Source organism: Podarcis gaigeae (genome assembly GCF_964106915.1).
Source record: "Podarcis gaigeae genome assembly, chromosome: 17".
NCBI lineage: Eukaryota > Metazoa > Chordata > Lepidosauria > Squamata > Lacertidae > Podarcis > Podarcis gaigeae.
The window spans coordinates 28,240,041-28,263,031 of NC_139694.1; the positions used below are offsets into that span (position 1 = coordinate 28,240,041).

General features: G+C 43.9%; 1 long non-coding RNA gene across 1 annotated transcript in view; it reads right to left on the reverse strand.

The window, feature by feature from the left end:
- Positions 1–2,253: 2,253 nt before the first annotated feature.
- The window catches only part of LOC310835303, a 481,690-nt gene continuing 460,952 nt past the window's right edge, over positions 2,254–22,991 (reverse strand). Inside the window, exon 3 of the long non-coding RNA XR_014559529.1 lies at positions 2,254–2,365. This is a non-coding gene — a long non-coding RNA (uncharacterized lncRNA). The remainder of the gene's footprint in view (positions 2,366–22,991) is intronic.

Consider the following 22,991-nt stretch of genomic DNA (forward strand, 5'->3'; position numbering starts at 1 on the left):
AATGCTAGGTCCTACCCTTCTCCCTAAGACACTGGTTTTGAATATGCAGAGGGCTCTGCTTCTTTCTGGCAGCATTCCTGCATGCTGCTTTCCCAGGTGCAACTCAAAAAGTACAGGGCACAATAACCCTTTCCCTGGTCATGATGCCAAATGTTAAAATTGGTCCTAACATGTTGAACAATTAAGTCCTGTCACTCAAAGCAGGCTGGGTTCTAAGCCTAGGTGAGCTTTATTTTATGGTTACAGCAAGCCCTGTTAAGCAGTCATTGTTCTGCTGGAATAAAGTGTTTTCATAGCGCCACTGCGATCCGTCAGGGTGACTCAAACCCAAGCCACAGGGGTGGGGAAAGCCTTTCAGTCCGACGACCCTGAAAATCATCACGGGTAACCTCCGAGTGAGGCCAAAGCAAAAAGGTAGAAACAGATTTAGTAAATGTACCTTATCTATCTATTGTATAATTAGCAGACAAATGCTTCCTATAAATACCCCCATGAGTCTGCTCCATGCAGTGGGCAGAGGGCTAGACTTAGAATCATAGAACTGTAGAGTCGAAAGGGACTCCAAAATCATCTTGTCCAATCTGCTGCAAGGCAGGAATCTCAAATGAAGCATCCATGACAGACGGCCATCCAAGCTCTGCTTAAAAACCTCCAAGGAAGAAAAAAACACAACCTCCTCCGGGAGTAGAATGCAGTTTCAGTTACATACAGTTCTAGATACAGTGGTACCTCGGGTTAAGTACTTAATTCGTTCCAGAGGTCTGTTCTTAACCTGAAACTGCTAACCCGAAGTACCACTTAGGCTAATGGGGCCTCCTGCTGCTGCCGCGCCGCTAGAGCATGATTTCTATTCTCATCCTGAAGCAAAGTTCTTAACCCAAGGTACTATCTCTGGGTTAGCAGAGTCTGTAACCTGAAGCGTCTGTAACCTGAAGCGTATGTTGCGCTTCGTGGTGACCTGGAAGTAACGGAACGTGTTACTTCTGGGTTTCGCCACTCACACATGAGCAGATGGTCAAAATGATGTCACGCGCGTGCGCGGAAACGGCAAATCATGACCCGTACACGCACAGACACGGGCTGCGTTCACTTCAGGATGTGAACAGGGCTCCAGAACGGATCCCATTCATATCCAGAGGTACCACTGTACAGTTTCCTTACAGCAAACAGAAAATGTTCTGGCCAAGGGTGGAGGTCAACAGCAAACTTGCCTTAAACAAACAAACAAATAATTTATACCCCGCCCATCTGGCTGGGTTTCCCCAGCCACTCTGGGCGGCTTACAACAAAAGATTAAAAATACATTAAAACACCAGTCATTTAAAACTTCCCTACGCAGGGCTGCCTTCAGATGTCTTCTAAACATCAGATAGTTCTTTATCTCCTTGATGTCTGAAGGGAGGGTGTTCCACAAGGCGGGCGCCACCACCGAGAAGGCCCCCTGCCTGGTTCCCTGTGGCTTCACTTCTCACAGTGAGGGAACTGCCAGAAGGCCCTCGGAGCTGGACCTCAGTGTCCGGGATGAATGATGGGGGTGGAGACGCTCCTTCAGGTAAACTCAACAGCATTTATACTGTAGATTGTGCCGAGTTATTCTCACATGCTTGCTGATTCACTCTCACATGCTTAACTAGCTAAAGGTGCAGGACAAAACACACCCAACTTAAACAGCACACCAAAATCAAACCTTTCTTGTCCTTTTTCTCTGCATGAGTAAACCCTTATACATTAACATGGAGCAGGAGAAAACAAGCTTGCTCCATTTCCCATGTGACCGCCCTTTTGGTCTTTGAAGATGGCTCTCATAGCTCCTCTTTTCCAGGCTAAACATACCCTGCTCCTTCAACCGTTCCTCATCAGGCTTAGTTTCTGGACCCTTGATCATCTCAGTCGCCCTCCTCTGCACACCTTCCAGCTTGTCAACATCCTTCTTAAATTATGGTGGTCAGAATTGGACACGGTATTCCAAGTGTGGTCTAAGGCAGAAGAGAGTGGAACAATTACTTCCCTTGATCTGGACCCTAGACTTCTATTGATGTATCCTAGAATAGCATAGGGGTCATGAACTGGCAGGACAACCGGGGCAAGCGGATGATGGGAAAGGAGAGGTTGGGGTTGCAGAAGTACACATGGGATGACAGAGGACAGCAAGGAGATGGGGATTGGTGTGTAGGGACCAGAGGAGCAGGACCAGAGAGGCCCCCATTTCCATATACAAAGTGGGCTCTGAGGTGTAGGGAGCGGTGTGTCAGGTGTGCATGCAGGAGCCAGGCCCTGTGACCAATAGGACTTTGCAGGCCTGGGGCCTTCCTAAGTTTGTTCTGAAGAGGCAAGGCGTGGCCACACAGGTGAGGCTGCTTGGTAACTCACTGCACCTGGTGGCAAGAGCTGGGAAAGGATATAAGGGCAGCATTTCCCTTCAGCTCTTTGCCACAGCAACATGCTTCCTGCCTTTGGCTTCTCGCTTCCTGATCCTTGGACGCTTGATTTTGTGACTCCTTGCTTCTTGATCCTCAGACCCCTGACTTTGTGACTCCTTGCTTCTTGATCCTCAGACCCCTGACTTTGTGACTCCTTGCTTCTTTATCCTCGGACCCCTGATTTCGTGACTCCTTGCTTCTTGATCCTCGGACCCCTGACTTTGTGACTCCTTGCTTCTTGATCTTCGGACCCTTGGCTTCTTGACTCCTGACTCTCTGACCCTTGGCTTCCTGGCTTCTGGACCCCCGTTCCTGCTCCCACCCCACCATCTAGCCCCTGGTCCTGACATCCCCTGCCGGGACTTCGATCGCCTGTGAACCAGATCATGACACAGTGGGAGGTAAGCTCTGGGAGGCTGAGGCAGGTAAGGGCCCAAAGGTGGGGCTTGTTAGCTCGGGGAGGAAGTGTGGGATTCCTCAGTTGGAGGAGGCACAGAACAGGTGAGGGTCACCTGCCTTGTCAAGCCCAGATGCTGCAATCATCATGCAAAGTATAGAAGGAAAGCAGAGATGATAGGCTGTGTCTACTCAACCATCCATGTTGATGGATCTTGACTTTGATGTGCCAGGACCAGGCTTTGATATGCCTCTGGACTGTTTCTTGACTGCTGGACTTTGCACTTGACATACAGTGGTACCTTGGTTCTCGAACTTAATCTGTTCTGGGAGTCCGTTCGACTCCTGAAACCATTCAAAAACCAAGGCACGGCTTCTGATTGGCTGCAGGAGCTTCCTGCACTCAAGCAGAAGCAGCTTCGGATGTTCGGTTTTCAAAAAGCGTCCACAAACCAAAACCCTCTGGGTTTGCGGAGTTTGGGAGCCAATTTGTTAGACAACTGAGCCATTTGAGAACCAAGGTACCACTGTACTGCATACGCCAGCAGGACTTGCCACCAGGTAGGACAATTAGTTTTTTTTTGCTGTTGCTTCACTGTTGACTCATGTTAAGCTTGTGGTCTACTAAGACCCCTAGATCCTTTTTGCTTGTACTACTGGCAAGCCAGGTGTCTCCACATCTTATATTGGTGTAGCTGGATATTCCTAACTAAGTACAGAACCCAACACTTGCCCCTATTGAAATTCAGGTCTTAGTTTGGGCCCAGTTCTCCAATTAAGGTCTCCTTGAATCCCATGTCTGTCTTCTGTGGCATTAGCTACCCCTCCCAGTTTGCCATCATCTGCAAATCAGATGAGCATCCCCTCAGTTCCTTCATCCAAGTCATTTATAAAGATGTTGAACAACAACGGGCCCAGGCCAGAACCTTGCAGCTCTTCCACTTGGACCAAGGCAAGTCACCACTGACTTAACCTCTCAGGGTTTCGGGATGATAAAATAGGATGGCCTTATGTTACCCTGAGCTCCCGGAGAAAACCTGGACTATTAATGTGATTAAAGTTTGGTTGCTGTCAGAAATGTTGGTGGGATGAGAGGCTCGTGTCACAAGATCTTATTAAACTGGGCCAGTTCAAGCTACTTCATATATCTGTGTTTATGGAGAAGACGATCTAAATCAGAGGTTCAGTTTTTTAAAAACAATCCCTTTGCCAAACTACATCATAAAGGAGCATGTTCACCTCAAGGTCTTTAGATCATATTGAAAAATATGATTATAAACCCTGAGTCCACCCACAACGGGCTGTTCTAGGCCTGGCTGCTACATTGTCGAGTGAACTCGTTGGTTTAGTTCTAAACCACAAAAATGCAGGCAGACTTGTATGCTGCTCCCTTGGCTGGTCCAAAAGGGCATGTCCCACCTTAAAAAAATGATAAGACTGCATCTCCTATTGTATTCAGAATAAATGGAAGAAAAACAACCACCTGGAGCATAGTTACATTATCCGCAAATTATTTATGGCTTGCCTGTCTAGGTAGATAAAAGGCCTACAATTCCTTGGGGGCAAAGAAAAAGCGAAGAAGGTGCTAGTAGGTGCAGAATTTTACCTCCCGAGAAGCCTAGTTTTTGTTCTTTTAAAAAGCCATCCCCAGCAGTTATAGCTGAAGTCTGAGAATAAAGATTCCTGGGCCTGGGGCCTGATCCTATTCCCAGAGTCCGATCTCCTCACATACCTGCACAGACACAACTACGGGAAAGTTCTATCAGAGCAAGGATAGCTAAGACTTCACGTCATCTATCACTATTTTCTTGAGGGTTTTCATAATGATTGCTTATACTCTACCACTGCGTTTCAATTTATAGATTAGGATATCTTATTTCTTTTGCTTGGGAGTGTGAATGTAATAGAATCAAATAAGTGCACCTGTGATTTTATGCTGCACTGCAATAGTTACTTTGCATTAAAATAATCTTGATATATTATAATTGAATTTTTTAAAAAGGAACAATTGTGTGAGAGTGTTCCTAGGCAAAGGAAAAGTCAAGCACATGTTGAGAGCAGCATGCAATTGTCTCTATCCAAAATATCTCGCCTCTCAGGGAAACATGTGTTAGGAGCTCATCTGTGGAGTGGACACACATAAGGATTCCCATTTAAATATGTCACAGAATCGTAAAACCATCTTGTAATATTGTCTCGATTGTAGCCAACTTAAAAGAAACAGTTTGGAAAAACCTTGTGTTTTTTCATCAGAGAGCAAAACATCTGCGGTACCTTCCTTCTAAGAAGTCCTATAACAGAAAGAGGTTTTGAAATTACTCATCCTTTTTGATGTAGATACAGTGGGAGCGGGGAGGGACGTCTGTGGTTCAGCCTTCTAGGAAATCTTACTGCTGGGGGTGGGGGGAGAGATTTCAGGTCTCTGCCTGGCCTTCTTTATGTGCTTTATTAGTCCGTTGAACGGTAACAGAGTTAGGCGCTAGAAAGACATGCAACTTCATTTTGTCCACTGAATAACAGTACTGTAGACCTCTAAATCAAATTGACACACACACACCCCAAGTTGAATTTCATCTTTTACATGGAATCTGCCTTGGCTGCGCTGAATGCCAGACATAAAACCTTTTCCATCTGTATTCAATAAAGTTGTGGCCTGTTTTGACCCCAAACCAGTCTCATTGGTCTCTTCTTATTTGGGTTGGGGTATGGGCGTATAGTTAAAGCTATGGTTTTCCCAGTAGTGATGTATGGAAGTGAGAGCTGGACCATAAAGAAGGCTGATCGCCGAAGAATTGGTGCTTTTGAATTCTGGTGCTGGAGGAGACTCTTGAGAGTCCCATGGACTGCAAGAAGATCAAACCTATCCATTCTGAAGGAAATCAGCCCTGAGTGCGCACTGGAAGGACAGATCCTGAAGCTGAGGCTCCAATACTTTGGCCACCTCATGAGAAGAGAAGACTCCCTGGAAAAGACCCTGATGTTGGGAAAGATGGAGGGCACAAGGAGAAGGGGACAACAGAGGACAAGATGGTTGGACAGTGTTCTCGAAGCTACCAGCATGAATTTGACTAAACTGCGGGAGGCAGTGGAAGACAGGAGTGCCTGGTGTACTCTGGTCCATGGGGTCACGAAGAGGTGGACACGACTAAACAACTAAACAACAAATGGGAAGCCCGATGCCTGGTCCTGCAAGCTCGCTCACCCTTTTCATGTGGCGGCATTGCAGGATGGAAAAGGCTTCACTGTGCCCCCGACGTGGGAATTCAAACTGGCTGTGCCCTTCCTTATTGGCAGAGGGGGCATAAGCCTCTCCACCTATTAGGAACCGTATCCTAGCCTGCACCTAGCTTTGGCAAATGGGGCTGCAGGCTGGGACTTGGGCTGTGCCAGGGGGTGGAGCCGATAGAGCCGATGGTGGGCTTCCCTTGAATCCGCCCCTTGCCCATTTAAGCAGCCAGCACCTGAGACACAGCCTTTTTGTTCTTTTGCCAGGTTTTTCCCCTGCCCACCCAGCCTTGGTTTAAGCCATGGGTAGGCAAACTAAGGCCTGGGGGCCAGATCTAGCCCAATCGCCTCCTAAATCCGGCCCGCGGACGGTCTGGGAATCAGTGTGTTTTTACATTAGTAGAATGTGTGCTTTTATTTAAAATGCCTCTCTGGGTTATTTGTGGGGCTTCCAAACACTGGGGCATCCCTTTAAAGGAATCCAGGTGGAGTGGCCATGTCTGCGTGCCCTGGGAGGGGGGAGGGCAGGGCCAAATGCACTCCCCCAGATGGCGGTCCCTGCGGGGGTCACCTTATTGGACGTAAGTCTCAGGAACCCCTGCCTGGATTGACCGCACGTCACTTCCGGCGGGTGGGCTGGAAGTATTTAGATTCTCCCATGCCCAAGCCAAACCTCTTTCATCTGTATTCAATGAAGTCCTGGCCTGTTTTGACCCAAAACCAGTCTCACTGGTCTCTAATTATTTGGGTTGAGGTATGGGAAGTCCGGTGCCTGGTCCTGCAATCCATAACAAAAAGGGGAATATGATACAAGATAGATCATTCTTCAGACAGAAACTGGAGCGTTCAAGGATCATGGCCAAAACTAGCAATAAATTCTTTTTTGAAATTTCTCCTTGGGATACATAGGTCTTCAACTTTTCTCTATGGACACTCAGCAAACACATGACATGCCAGATAATCGGCGATCCTGATCTGGCTTACTTCCTCCTGCCTTTGCTCTTGGTTAGAGTGAAAAAGAGGCCGGGTAGGAAAGATTCTGATTCTTCTTGCAGCCTTTGACCTTACGCTATCTATGAGTCACCATCTCAATGCAGTTTACAGAACGAGGTCCGAAGGATTCTATATCCAAAGTTTGAGAGTTATCTCCAAGGGTAAGTAAATGATGTAATAGAAATGTTGCTAATGGGTCCTCTCGCTGCCACCATGCAATTTCTGTTCTCATCCTGAAGCAAAGTTCTTAACCCAAGGTGCTATTTCTGGGTTAGCGGAGTCTGTAACCTGAAGCGTCTGTAACCTGAAACATTTGTAACCCGAGGTACCACTGCATGTGCATTTGTGAATCAAAAATATTCACCCTAAATTGAATTGAAATACTTTATTGTCACTTGTACAACTTGTATACAGTGAGATATACAGCTTCTCCAGAACGATCTCGGCCCTGAATGGGAAGCCTGGACTTTGAAAGTCATCTAATCTTCCTTGATGTATTATACTGTATTTTTTAAATTAGTGTTTTTATAGTTGTTTTGATTTTGTGTGGAGTGCCCTACCTGGGTGGATGGAGCAGCCAAGTAATTTTGTTGTCCCCGAGAGGGGGCAATGACAATAAAGATATTATTATTATTATTATTATTATTATTATTATTATTATTATTATTATTATTATTAAATCAAGCACCCCTCACTCAGCTCTTAGTCTTAATTCCCCCTGTTTACTGATGCACACCCACCAAAACCGAAAGTCAGTTGCCCTGTTGTTTTCTTTTCATTCAGCAGCCTAACAGCCCATGGATAGAAGCTATTCTTTACCCTGTTGGTGCAACTAATCATGCTTCTATATCTTCTGCCTGAGGGCAGGAGATCAAGAAAGTGCCGGCCAGTGCATGAATCATCCCTGAGAATTTTCCTCACTCTCCCGAGGCAACGTTCTTCCGCTATTTCATCCAGCGGATTCACAGGACAGCTGATAATAATCTTGTGCTGTATTCACCACCCTCTGTAGGCACTTCCTATCAGATAATGTCAAACCAGTGTACCACACCGTGATGCAGTATGAAAGGACACTTTCTATTGTGGACCTGTAGAAGGAGATCATCAAATTGACAGAAGGCAACAATTATTATTTTTTTTGAAGTTGTCAATTACTTGTAAACTTTTAGGTTTGCTTAAGAATGGAAATTCCATTCTGCTGTCTCATATCTTCCCACCTTTTCTAAAAGCTTTCCCTATCTAGTTTATAGTATGGATTTTGTATTTGTCAGTTTTAATGTTTTATTAACCAGTTTCTCTGATTTGGTTATGCTGAGCCACTCCATTCTTCCTGTTTTGTGTGTGTTTAAGTGAAGATTTCCTGATTTGTGCTAGAAGTCATAGCTATTTAATAATGATGATGCAAAACGGATACATCCACCCACATACAGCATCTTGTGGTTAGAATTACTCTATTTGCACTGAACGTTTGCATCCTGAAATCCCCTTTTTATCTTTATCTCTGTCACCAGAACTTTAACAGCTTGGCACACAGAATAGGGCATAAATGTGTTCATTACATTTGTGTGTTTCATAACCCATGTTGCTGTTCCAAAAAAATAAAGGAATGTGCCAATTAGCCCATTGCAAATTCTCTTTGTTAACCTTCTCAAAGAAATTTATATATTTAAATAAACTGATATCCTGCCCTTCTCCCGATGGAGCTTGGGGCGGTAAACACATCCATAAAAATACAATTAAAAAGAAAAGAAAAACTTATTTAAAAACTGTAAAAGCATCTAAAATCAAACCACTTAAAACAGGCACCCCCAAACTCTGCCCTCCAGCTGTTTTTAGACTACAATTCCCATCATCCCTAGCTAACAGGACCAGTGATCAGGGATGATGGGAATTGTAGTCCCAAAACATCTGGAGGGCAGAGTTTGGGGGTGCCTGACCTAAAGCCCTGCTGGCCTGAAAGCAAGAAGAGTGCCGCACCCCATAGTCACCTTTGTTTTGTTTTTTTAATGCTTTATTAATTATATAAAAGAAAGTCTACAAAGAAAAAAACCAAAGGAAATGCAAATTACAAAAAAATAAATTGATTTCTTACAACACAACTTCTATGATGACTTCTAGTCACACCATCGAGGGCCCCAGGTTTCCTTTATGTAGCACATTTTTCGTTATCACTCCAAACTTGTCCCAGATTTTTATTTTTATAATGTTTTCTATGTCTCTACAGGAGTCGTTCTAAGCCTGCCAGAAAATTCACATTTTTACAATGCTCTTTGAGATATTTTCTGTAAATGTTCCACTCTGTCATAAACGTGCCCACCCCACTCCCTATATTCATGCATTTGGCATTAGAGTGAAAGGGTGTGCAGCTGCATACAGATGTGCAGTGTGCAGCTGCATATAGATGATGATGATGATATTTCCATGCCTAGGACACAGATGGCACTGTGTTGTCTAAACCATGGAGTCTCTTGGGCTTGCCGATCAGAAGGTCAGCAGTTCAAATCCCCACGACGGGCTGAGCTCCCATTGCTCTGTCCCAGCTCCTGCCAACCTGTTAGTTTGAAAGCACACCAGTGCAAGTAGATAGATACTGCTGCGGCGGGAAGGTAAATGGCAGTTCCATGCGCTCTGGCACTCGTCACGGTTCTCCGTGTTTAGTCCTGCTGGCTAAATGACCCGGAAAGCTGTCTGTGGGCAATTGCCAGCTCCACTGGCCTGAAAGCGAGATGAGCGCCACAACCCCATAGTCACCTTTGACTGATCTTAACTGTCCGGGGGTCCTTTACCTTTACCATTTTTATAAAAAAAATAAGTTTTTATTTCATTTTAATACACCACGTACAAAAAGAAAATATGAAGATACCCAAAAATCCACCACCTTCTAACAATTAATAAAGAAGAAAAGGAAAATAAACACCACCACCAAGACAATGAATATTATTCACAATACATTTAACATAAAAATGTTTTTTTCCAAATCACTGACTTCCCGTCTACTACAACTCATCCATTGCTCACTGCCATATTATAGCATATTTTGGCTTAATGTTATTTATTCTATCCTAGGTTTTCCATCAGATTTAAAACTCCTACTGAAGTTATTCAAATGCTGCTACAGACTTCAAACTGTCATTACTGTTTTTCAAATAAAATTTAAAGACTTCCCATTTTGTGGTAAATACTTCCTTTGATTTATTTTTTATTCTGATAGCTGGTCTAATTCTGCATATTCGGCCATTTTTTTGACTCCACTCTGATCCAGAAGGGACTTTATCATTTTTCCAATTTTTTGCAATGAGTATTCTTGCTGCAACCATAGCGTAGAGAAAAAGTTCTTTTGCTTTTTTAGGGATATCCGAATCTGTGATTCCTAGTAGGTAAGCTTCTGGTTTTTTGCTGAAAGGTATTTTAAACATTTTTTTCCAATTCAGATTAAAAAAAAAAAATCCATTGTTGCCTATGGCGCAAAACATCTGTCTGGCCGTGTAGCCACCATTGATTCTTGTTTCGGTGCTCATTTTATTGCTTCTGTATAAAGATTTTTATTCACTAGGTGGAAATGAAACTCTGCCAACCAAAAGGTTAGTTTCAGACATGAACTGGGGATCACAGACTCCAGCATCCTAGAATGTTTGCTCATTTTACTGTATCTTATCCAAAGGCTGTTGTTTATTCAGTACAATTCAGGTAACTATGAAATTGTTTTATTGGCTTGCTTATCAGGTATAGGAATATCCCAGTGTTGTTCCAAACACATCATGTGATTCAGGATGAATCATCTGACGAAAGGTCAAGCAAATAAGCATCCCTGTTTTGGCATAACCTTGAACACACTGAAGTCCCATTTCAATTACACTTAGTCTTTTCAACATTGTGTTTTGATGCACCCAACTTCTAGATGAAATTAATATTTATTCATTTTGTATATCAGTTTAATACATTTGAAAATAATCCAAATGCAGACTCGGAGGGTCCTTCAAAGATACAGGGCCACCACAAATAAGGTCCAATCTGATACATGCCAGAGATAGAGCTAGCTAAAAGCTGAACAAGTTAGATTTTCATATTCCCAGAGAGACTGGACATTTCAGCTGTGAGCCAAATGGGAAACAGGAGCTAGAGAGAATAAAGGTTCTTCCCAGGGCTGCTTTCTGTCTTGGTCAGAGGAAAGGTGTAGCCAGCTGTAAAGTATGGAGGAAGTCATGATGAGATAATAGAGTAGAATTGACTAACTGCGTATTTATATACCAAACTCCTAAGTAGGTGTGTTGGTTCCGTGTGTGTGTGTGTGTGTGTGTGTGTGTGTGTGTGTGTCAGAAAGCCACAGTAGGGTAATATAGAAACCATCTGAGATGTCACAGAATAGTGAGCAAGCATTTGAGTTCTCCAGAATAGACTGGATGTTGAAGGAAGCACAGGAAGTGCTAGGCAAACTGGATTCGACTATTCTCTGCTAAAAGCAAATCAGATTGAAGTTTTGTGCTGTTAAAGTGACCTTGTTGAGGTTAAGCAAGCCAGTTCTAAACAGATGGAAGAGAACGTTCATCACAGTGGGGTTTTTTTGCCAGAGTTTCTTTTTATTGTTCCATCTACCCAGCACCTTCTAACTGCTCCCTATTCCCATGGGCCTGCAATCTTAGGACTGTTCTCTCTGCTAAACAGTAGAACTGATCAATGTGCTCCAGGATACTGGAATGGGCCATTGGTCTGACCTGGAGGACTCTTATGATCTCATGATCCTTCTTGTTGGGTGTTCCAAACAGCTGTTTTCTTCCTTCCTCTTTCTTGGCTTTCTAATGGACCTACGGAAGCAGACTAATGGCCATGCTTCAGCATTTCATATTTCCAGCATTCCCTCCGCCCCCAAACCATGGGGGAATATCACAAAATATTTTGTTAAAATGATTTTGATGGAAAGATCTTTGAAGTAAAATAACTTGGTTTAACTGTATACAACTGGAGCAATGTACAAAGAAGTGGTTAAGGGAAAACAAGAACTGCGAACAGTATACAAAATTTGAAAAAAAAGATGATTAAAAAGGGGAGATAAATAAGAAAATACAGTTATAAAAGGGGGAACCAGTGAAATTTTTAAAATTTTAGTAGAAACGGACGATCAAGAACAATTAAGAGGTATGGGAAAAGGAGACAACAGGGCAGATAATCAAAGCTGGGGGAAAATACGGGAGAATCGTACATTGAAAATGTCTATAAGAATAAAAAATATATATTATAAATTAGTCTGGAGATGGTATTTAACACCAGTCAGATTAAATCAAACAAGCAAGGAATAATCAGTGTTATGTTGGAGGGGATGCCGGAAAACCAGGAATTATGTTCACATGTGGTGGGGGTGTAAATATGTACAATTTTTTTATTTTTTTTTTGGCAGAGGGTGTTTAAGGAGATAACAGAAATCACTGGGTTAAAGCTGACCGAAAGTCCAGAGGTAGCATTATTATCAATTTACGAGGGGGTGGGAGGTTCACAGGCTATGAAGGAAAGATCTCTGCAGAAGAGCAAACATTAACTTCTCATGGATAATTCTTGCAAAATTGATTTTACATCCTGATTACTTTTAATGAGCATTCCTTCAAGAGCAAGTTTTGTTTCGTCATGAATCATGCTGGAATCAACCAGAGGTGTAAATATGATGATCTGGATAAAAGACGAAGCACTAATCTTACTTAAGAAATTGTAAACCTCTAACCAACTTGCTTTACTTTTAATTTTCTTGGGTGTCAACAAATTTATTGATATCACCTGTGGGGTCTGCCAGTGGTTGGAGACCAGTGGCTCTCCATGTGTATGGCAGGGGAGGATGGTAAATGTGGCAGGAAGACTCAAGGACTGTCAAAGAAACATCTAAACATTTCAGTGTAGTATAGTACAGTATCGAAATATTTGTATTTGCAGAATATGGATATATACCTCTTCAAACTGAGAGCAAGTTCATCAAGTGATACTGAGGGCAATTCTAGTTGTTTTCCGATGTATTTCATATATAGTGTGGCACGAGCAAATTTTTATGCTGAAAGTGTGGGCCAGAGAAAAAGTTTGAGGACCACTGCTTCAGACCATGGATGGGGAACCTGAGGGTTTCCTGTTGTCCTTCAAGTTTCTCTGTCCAGCCATAACCTTCAATGGCCCTGCTCTGTGTCCCTGTGAATAATGTTCAGGCCAAAACATTTAGAATCCAATGCTTTCCTCTGTAGATATAAGAATTTCACACAGTTCCCTAGGGCTGAAACCAGTCCTGTTCCTTGAACAGAGTATCTAGATTTCACTCACCCCTTGATCATCTCAGGCATGGTTCTTTGTTAAATAGCAAGTGGGTGTTGTTGGCCATCTGCCGAAAGTCTGTGTGGTTGGAATCCAGTAATTAGATTTCTTTTTTAAAAAATAAAATCTTGCTATTAACCACAGTTGCCTGCCAGCTAAAAAAACCCCACACCATGTGTGGGAAACAGGATACATTCTCGCAGTTCACAAATTGAGCAAAGTCCTCTCACCGGAAGGGTTCTGGAAGGTGAATTTCTCATTATTTCTTAAACCTTGTCCAAGAAGTGTTTACGTCTGCTTGGTTTCGGAGTTTGGCAGGAAGTTTGCAGGCAAAAGCAATGTGCCCTTCCGTCCATGGTGCAGTTAAAAGCTCTCTCCCGGGTGAGTCATCGGAATTCTGTGGCTTGTGTATCCTGAGTAGAGAAAAGACCCTCTGTGATTATTGGACATTGTAATCGGCATGCAGTTTGTATTCTGCTTTATAACCAACTTCCTGACTTTTTTTTTAGGTAGGAAGTTATTTGGCTAGATTAGTTCATTTCTCTTTTACATACCTTTTGTTGATCTCTTGGACATTATTACTATCCTGCAATAAGCACACCCTCCTCCCTGTTTTCCCAGCTTCCCTGTGCACCCCATTACAGTGGTACCTCAGGTTACATATGCTTCAGGTTACAGACTCCGCTAACTCAGAAATAGTACCTCGGGTTAAGAAATTTGCTTCAGGATCAGAAATCATGCTCTGGGAGTGCGGCAGCAGCAAGAGGCCCCATTAGCTAAAGTCATGCTTCAGGTTAAGAACAGTTTCAGGTTAAGAACAGACCTCCGGAACGAATTACGTATTTAACCCGAGGTACCACTGTATTAGAAAAGCAGGGGGTGATGAAGCAATAGTCTCTTCACCAGCGGTGAATTCTGAAGTTCAGGAGTTCATTATGACAGCCCCCAAAGACACACCCCAAAGGGGCAATACTCGGCACAACATCTGTCGTCTTATTATTGGGATCAGCTACAAGTCTTGGCTTGGGGGGGGGGTGTCACATAACTTTGTACCCTCCAACAATTCCCTGATGAAAACAGGGATGTCCTAAGGAAAAAAGCAGGACATTCCAGGATCAAATAAGAAACCAGGACTGCTTCTGTAAATCTGAGGCTGTCCCTGGAAAATAGGGACACCTGGAGAGTCTGCAGTTCATTTCAGCTCAGGCTTACCACTGGTCTATGTCTTTGGTTCCTTAGCATCACTGCCTTGCTAATCTTGTGAACGTGAAACACTTTGGGCACCCTAAAGTTCTTTGTAAAGGTGAAGTAAGTTTGTTCCCAATATTGGGAGGAAGTAAAAAAAGGTAAAGGGACCCCTGACCATTAGGTCCAGTCGTGGCCGACTCTGGGGTTGCGGCGCTCATCTCGCTTTATTGGCCAAGGGAGCCGGCGTACAGCTTTTGGGTCATGTGGCCAGCATGACTAAGCCACTTCCGGCTAACCAGAGCAGCACACGGAAACGCTGTTTACCTTCCTGCCGGAGTGGTACCTATTTATCTACTTGCACTTTGACATGCTTTCGAACTGCTAGGTTGGTAGGAGCAGGGACCAAGCAACGGGAGCTCACCCCGTTACGGGGATTCGAACTGCCGACCTTCTGATCGGCAAGTCCTAGGCTCTGTGGTTTAACCCACAGCGCCACCCGCTTCCCTATTGAGAGGAAGTACTTCTGTGCAAACTGAAGTCCTGGAGAATGTTTTGCTATATAAAGGGCCCCCTTTGTAAGCCAACAGCAGCAGACATTGAGTCATCTATTAGTGTCTGGTTGTGCATTCCTCTATACGGCGCCTTGAAAGGCCAAAGCTCTGCTTTTGAAAAGCACCTGCAAGGCTTTATCTAATAGGTCCAGACTGTAGTCTGTTATTTGAAGGGGTGTGGTTAGATTGGTTCATACCTTTTGTGGGAAAGTCCAACAGTGGAAATGTTTGGGAAGACGGTTAATAATTACAGTACTCAGGAATTTCTCCATTTGATTGCAGGTAGCTCCCAAAGGTAAAAAAGGTAAAGGTAAAGGGACCCTGACCATTAGGTCCAGTCGTAACCCACTCTGGGGTTGTGGCGCTCATCTCGCTTTATTGGCCGAGGGAGCTGGTGTACAACTTCCGGGTCATGTGACCAGCATGACTAAGCCGTTTCTGGCGAATCAGAGCAGTGCACGGAAATGCTGTTTACCTTCCCGTGAGAGTGGTACCTATTTATCTACTTGCACTTTGATGTGCTTTCGAACTGCTAGGTTGGCAGGAGCTGGGACCGAGCAACGGGAGCTCACTCTGTCACGGGGATTTGAACCACTGACCTTCTGATCGGCAAGCCCTAGGCTCTGTGGTTTAATCCACAGCGCCACCCGTGTCCCAAGCTCCCAAAGGTATGGTCCAGGAAAACAAATTATTTTTCCACTCAGCTGGAACAACGGTCCATCCAGCTCAGTATCATTGACCCTGACTACCATTGGCTTACCAGGGTATCAAACAAGATTTTCTCCTAGGGGTCAAACCCACCGTGCAAATCAGATGCTCTACCACTGAACTTTGGCCCAATTTTATTACTGAGCTTCCTGAATGCAGGAAAGTCCCCATTGATGCACATTTGAGTCACATGTGACTGCGCACATGCTGCATCACTGAGAAAACAGAAGTGTCCATGGAAAGGGGAGGAACCAGTTGAAAAGAGTGTGAAGAGGCAGAAATGGCACAGAAACGGTGTCCAGGAATCTCAGGAGCCTTTGCAAGCGAAATCCCAGGAGCCTTTGCACTGACCAGTGGAGAGTTGAAGTTTGAAGAAGGAAATTTGGAAGGAATGCTTCTTTTCCAGAGTTTCCAGAGGTTTAGAGGGTGTTTGCAGGCTTTTCAAATGTTGTTCCCTATATACGTAATTTCACTTAAAGGCACAGTGCCTCGGAAAGTGACCCCTGCCTATGCAGAAACTCACATATTCCACCCAATTTCTTACCTGCCACTGCATGGTCTATTAATACTGGTGTAGAAGCTGAGGCTCCAAGACTATGGCCACCTCATGAGAAGAGAAGACTCCCTGGAAAAGACCCCGATGTTGGGAAAGATGGAGGGCACAAGGAGAAGGGGATGACAGAGGACGAGATGTTTGGACAGTGTTCTCAAAGCTACCAGCATGAGTGTGACCAAACTGCGGGAGGCAGTGGAAGACAGAAGTGCCTGGCGTGCTCTGGTCCATGGGGTCATGAAGAGTCGGACACGACTAAACAACAACTACAACATTTGCTGAAGTAAAACGTTACCGTTTTTTAAAACTTCATAACTTTCATGCACTGCAGTAAATGATGTATCAGCAACAGTGTACATTATTTCTGAGCGGATGCTCTACTGGCACCTAGTGGCGATATCGAATCTCTCACAAAGAGGAAGGGGGGGGGGGAGTGTGGTCAGATAAGGTCATCTGAGAGAACTTTGTTCCGGTGACTGTGTCATGGTGGGACTTTCCATATAATATTTACTCGCCATGTGTGCAGCTGAAATTTTAAAGAAGTCTTTAAAAACAGTGTGTAATACTGAAACTGTGATAACCGAAATACATTCTGAATACATGCAGGTCCTGCTTCCTGAACACAATGCATTCTCTGGAAATTGTGCTTTAGGTGAGCATTCTTATATGAGCCCAGCAATATAATGAATTGTTGTATCGGTCTGTAAACATGCATGTATATTTAGGCTTGCATTTACTTAATAAAAGTGTTAGTGTACACATTTTCCCCTTCAGAGAATGTCTTATCAATTTTGAAGGCTACTAATGTTTCGGCTCGTATTTTGCTCTTGGGAGTGTGGTTTAGGTTTTGAATTCAAATTAAAATGGAATTAAAATGCAAACCAGACCAAATATTCCTTCTGTTCTTCCTGTTAATAGCATTTTTCTTGGGTCTGCTAGCTTGCGGGGTTTTTTAACATTCTTGGAGATTTTTAAACGGAGGTTGTAAGTCTGTTCCTTGTGGGGAGGGGGAAAAGTCCCTAGGATTCATTCCTCTTACTTCTCAGTCCCTCGAGTGTTAGATGTGCTGAGTGAAATACCGGTATTTATTCAGGCATAGTGATATTTGTGAGTCATAGTGCCTTTGCTAGTTCAGCTGGGTTGTGGGATATTATTTGTGTGATCTCTACATACAATCCCTTTGATCCATGGCTGCTAGCCAGGCCGGCTGTGCTCTGCCTCCTCCACTATGAGGACATGGATCTCTGATTTCCAGTGGCTGGGAGTCACAAATGCTGGAAGAATGCTCTTGCATTCCTGCCCTGTCTGTGGGTTTTACACATCCACATCTAGTTGGCCATAGTGAGGCTGCTGAATTAGGCAGGCCTTTGGCTTGATCCTAAGGGACGCGGGTGGCGCTGTGGGTTAAATCACACAGAATAGGACTTGCCGATCAGAAGGTCGGCGGTTCGAATCCCCATGACGGGGTGAGCTCCCATTACTCGGTCCCTGCTCCTGCCAACCTAGCAGTTTGAAAGCACGTCAAAAGTGCAAGTAGATAAATAGATACCACTCCGGCGGGAAGGTAAACGGCATTTCCGTGCGCTGCTCTGGTTTGCCAGAAGCGGCTTAGTCATGCTGGCCACATGACCCGGAAGCTGTACGCCGGCTCCCTCGCCAATAAAGCTAGATGAGCGCCGCAACCCCAGAGTCGGCCACGACTGGACCTAATGGTTAGGGGTCTCTTTACCTTTACCTTGGCTTGATCCAGCTGGACTCGTCTTAAGTTCCAATACGCCATCAGTTCTCTGGATTCACTCAAATAATTTCTCCCTCTTTCATTCCTTTGCTTCATGTCTTTGCAGAGTTATGTCAGCATTGTGAAGACAGGGTCTTTATTTGTGTGATGGCCTGGGACTCGGGCTCAGACGTGGAGCTAGAGGAGTTTCGGTCCACACCGGATCCTTTGCCTCAGGCGGCATCTGAACCTAGTGTGGGGCCTGATTCTGAAGAGCCCGAGTCTCCACAGGTTCCCCTGCAACAAGCACCAGCTGGGCAGAGTGAGGGGCCTGAGCCTGCCCTGGCTCCAGATGCGGGGATTACCTTGTTGCCTTTTCTTTGATGCATCAGAAACTACCGTATTCTTCGCTCTCTAGGACACACTTTTTCCCCTCCTAAAATTAAAGGGAAATGTGTGTGCGTCCTATGGAGCAAATGCAGGCTCCTTGGCTTCAGCGGTAGCGACGTGAAGTCTCCGAAGCGCAGAGGGAGTGCTCCCTCCGCGCTCCGGAGGCTTCGCATTGCTTTCGCTGAAGCCTGGAGAGCGAGAGAAGTCGGTGCGCACTGACCCCTCTCGCTCTCCAGGCTTCAGGGATAGCCGCCTGAAGCCTTTGGAGCGCAGTGGGAACTCACGCTGCACTCCGGAGGCTTCGGGTTCCTTTTGCTGAAGCCGGGAGAGCAAGACTCTCCCGGCTTCAGCAGAGAGCAGTGGCGTAGCGTGGGTTGTCAGCACCCGGGGCAAGGCAAGTAATTTGCGCCCCCTAACTGAGAGAGAGTGAGTGAGCCAGGTAGGGGCAGAGAGCTGCGAGTGCGAGGCCCCCCCCAGATGTTGTGCCCGGTGCGGCCGGCCCCCCCCTGCACCCCCACGCTACACCACTGGCAGAGAGGGAGAGCTGCGTGGCGCCCTTTCAGCCAAGCAGGAGGAAAAATGGAAGGGGCTCCGTTTCTCTTGCCGCTTTGCTGAAGGGGCGCTGAGCAGAGAGGGGGAGATTTTTTTTCTTGTTATCCTCCTCTAAAACAAGGTGCGTCCTATGGTCGGGTGCGTCCTATAGAGTGAAAAATACAGTAAATGTTTTCATTTTTGTCTCCAGCCAACTTCTCCCAGTTTGCTTCTGAATCTGTAGCTGTGATAGCGGAAAGCTTCTACAACAGCAAGGACCTGAGCAAGGATTTGCATGGCAGAAACAGTCTCCTAGCATCATGTCTCCAAGGGTAAGGGGAGGTAATAAAATTCTGGAGAGCTGAAGTCCAGAATCGGCTTTCATTTCTGGTGTTTATACAGTGGTACCTTGGTACTCAAATGCCTTGGTTCTCAAACACCGAAAACCCGGAAGTGAGTGTTCTGGTTTTTGAATGATTTCCAGAAAGTGGACGTCCGATGCAGCTGTTGGCTATTGTTTCCAGGGCACTTGCACCAATCAGAAGCTGTGCCTTGGTTTTCAAACATTTCGGAAGTCAAATGGACTTCCAGAATGGATTAAGTTTGGCGCTTTTGTTTTTGCTATTTATTTTGCATTTTTGCGGCTTTTTCGGTTAATTTGTTTTTGTGACTGTGTGGAACCCAGTTCAGCTACTGACTGACTGATTGATTGTGTGACTGTGGAAATGGATTAAAAAACCCCATCGAAACAATGATTATCATCAGTGCAGGTAAGAAAAAAATTTAATTTTAATTTTTATCATCTACAATACTGTCTTATTTATTTTATAGTACAGTACATTGATTGTTGCTTTCATTTAATGGAGCCATGGTCTTGTTAGTTAGTAAAATTCATGTTAAATGGCTGTTTTAGGGGTTGTTTTTAAAAGTCTGGAATGGATTAATCTGTTTTGAATTACTTTCTATGGGAAAGCACGCCTTGGGTTTGGAACGCTTTGGTTTTGGAACGGACTTCTGGAACGGATTAAGTTTGAGAACCAAGATATCACTGTAGTTCCTACACCCAGTATCTAATGTGCCTGGGTGTAGTATATTGGAACAAGTAGAGTCGCTTCATGAACTAAGCATATCATAGCAGCTGTTTAACAGCTACAGCAAGCATTAGATTCCTGATGTTTACATTATTGGATCACCAAACAGCTAGAACCATTTACTGAACTCATTTGAGGCAAAGGATGCAAATGCAAAGGATGGTGCCACTGCTTTTAACAGTGATGACAGTCACTTTGTGTTGCAGAATATAGGAAATTATGGGATATGAACTAAAGAGGAATAAAATCCAAAATTCACCCCAAAAGTTTCATATAGCTTCATATTAAAATAGGGCAAAAAAGACAAAAACTGCAATCATCCCCATGTTCCACATGCCATGTTCCATAACTAATTTTCACCCTTCTGGTACCTTCAGCATTGTTTTGGAACAATGGGCAAATTAATACCTGTGTTAGAGAGTTGCATATTAAAAGGAGATGATAACTTCTCTGCTATTTCCACAATAAAACTTATTCTATTTCAGAGGTGATCTATGTGGGGCTACCTTTGAAGGTGACCCGGAAACTACAACTAATCCAGAAAGCGACAGCCAGACTGGTGACTGGGAGCAGCCACCGAGACCATATAACACCGGTCTTGAAAGGCCTACATTGGCTCCCAGTACGTTTCCGAGCACAATTCAAAGTGTTAGTGCTGACCTTTAAAGCCCTAAATGGCCTCAGCCCAGTATATGTGAAGGAGCATCTCCACCCCCATTGTTCTACCCGGACACTGAGGTCCAGCACCGAGGGCCTTCTGGCGGTTCCCTCACTGTGAGAAGCCAAGTTACAGGGAACCAGGCAGAGGGCCTTCTCGGTAGTGGCGCCTTCCCTGTGGAACGCCCTCCCACCAGATGTCAAAGAGAACAACAAATACCAGACTTTTAGATGACATCTGAAGGCAGCCCTGTTTAGGGAAGCTGTTAATGTTTGATGTATCACAGTATTTTAATATTTTTTTGGAAGCCGCCCAGAGTGGCTGGGGAAGCCCAGCCAGATGGGCAGGGTACAAATACTAAATTATTATTATTATTATTATTATTATTATTGGTGTATCTAGTCTACATAATAGGTAATCAATGCATCTGACCCTAAAGGCTATGAGAGAAAAGTTCACTCAATGCTGGATGGGGATAGACAGGCAGCATGAAAACTGGGAATACAATACTAAACTGAAACACATGGGGGCAGTCGTGTATTTGCATTGCTTAATTTATTGAGTTTATAGCAACACTTACACAGTTACACTTACAGAGGTAATTTGCACATTTAATTTTTTTTTTTTACTTTTTTCAGTTTTCATAAAACATACAGCATGGAAACAACCACAACCAACTAAAGTACTATTCGATACAACATTTTCCTATAGGATGTCCAATTGATTTAATTTTGTGTGTCCTTCCAGAGAAAGCCATGAGTTGAAGGTGGCTCTGCTGGGAGATCCGTTCTATTAACACAACAAATAAAACAAATCATTCTGAAAATATCAGCATGTCCTCTTGCCTCCTTCATCGGGCTACTTAATTTCTCTGCCAGAACATTTTATCAAACATTGCGTCATTCCATATCAAGTGATCCAACTGTTTTACCTCATGTCATCCAATTTTCTTAATATTTCATAGATTTGTTGAATGATCAAAACTAAGTTTAAATCTAAAATTTTATTTATTTTTTAATCTCATCCCCTTTGTGAGTCATGGGGATTTGAAATTTTTAAAAATTGTCAATTTTGACCTTGCTGGACTACACAAAAACCTTAAAAGCTCAGCCCAGAATTGACATACATCAAAACTAAAAACACAAATCTCTTCGGAACTTCAGGGGCTTTAATATGATATGTCACATAATGGACTTACTTTAAAATTTAAATTTAAGTTACAAAATTGAAAATGTGAAAGTGATTTAAAAAAATTAACGTGATTTAAAATTTCCAAAAAAAGTATTGATTATTTTAAAAATTTAAGAGCTACCTGTATGTATGTGTGTGTGTGTATTGTACATACATGTCTGCCTTATTGGGTTAGGATAAATGGGTCTTCTTGGAGTAAAATGTAATAGAATAAACAAGACTTCAGACTGTAATATCAGTTACTTCAGACATTTCTTTAGAAAGATATTCAGCTAAAAGGTATCTGAAAAGCTAGGCAGGCTTTTCTTTTAAAAATGTGTTCCCAAGCCAAGTAATAGCTGGCTACTTTTTCATCAACCAGCTTTCTGTTTTCATTAATCTTAATCTATGTGTTTGAGTTTGGGTGCACTAATCAAAAAAGGCCCCCATTTTAGATTTCCCCCTCCCAGAGTTATGTGTTGCAGTCCAATGCTGAAAACCGGATAATCGCCACATTTTTGGTTTATAATATCCTGTGCGGCGCTTCCATGAAGAGTTAGCACTTCAGATGGGAGTCCGTGCTGACAATGTGAGATATTCTGGTTCTTCTTTGAATTGTTGGCAAGATTTTATAATGGTGCTTTGTTCAGTAACCAGGCGAGTTCAGTGCATTTTCTGCATGAGGCGCAACTGCACCAAGGCGACGGAAGCTTTCAACCCAGCATGGTTCCTTGCCCCTGGAAGACTTTCTCCGTAATCCATCATATGCAAGTGTGAATTATGGGCAAACTATAAATGACAGCAGCTTAGTCAGGAAAGGAACTGCAGTGAAGGAATAGCCTTTGAGGAACCAGGAGCATTTTTCCAACAGCACAGCAGAGAGTCCTTTGGGCTCTGCTTAAGAGTCTGGGTCGTCTGGGTCGCTGATAAGCCTGTAAGGACTTGAATGTCAGGAAAAGGAAGGAAAAACGACTTGGCTGAGCTGATCACTTGCACAGCAAGAAACAAACGGCGAGGAATTCAGATATGATGTCCAGTGTGTGTGTGTTTGATTCAGTTTAAAACACAAAAATCTGTGTCTAGTGTTGCATTTCAACATGGAAACTATTGACCATGTT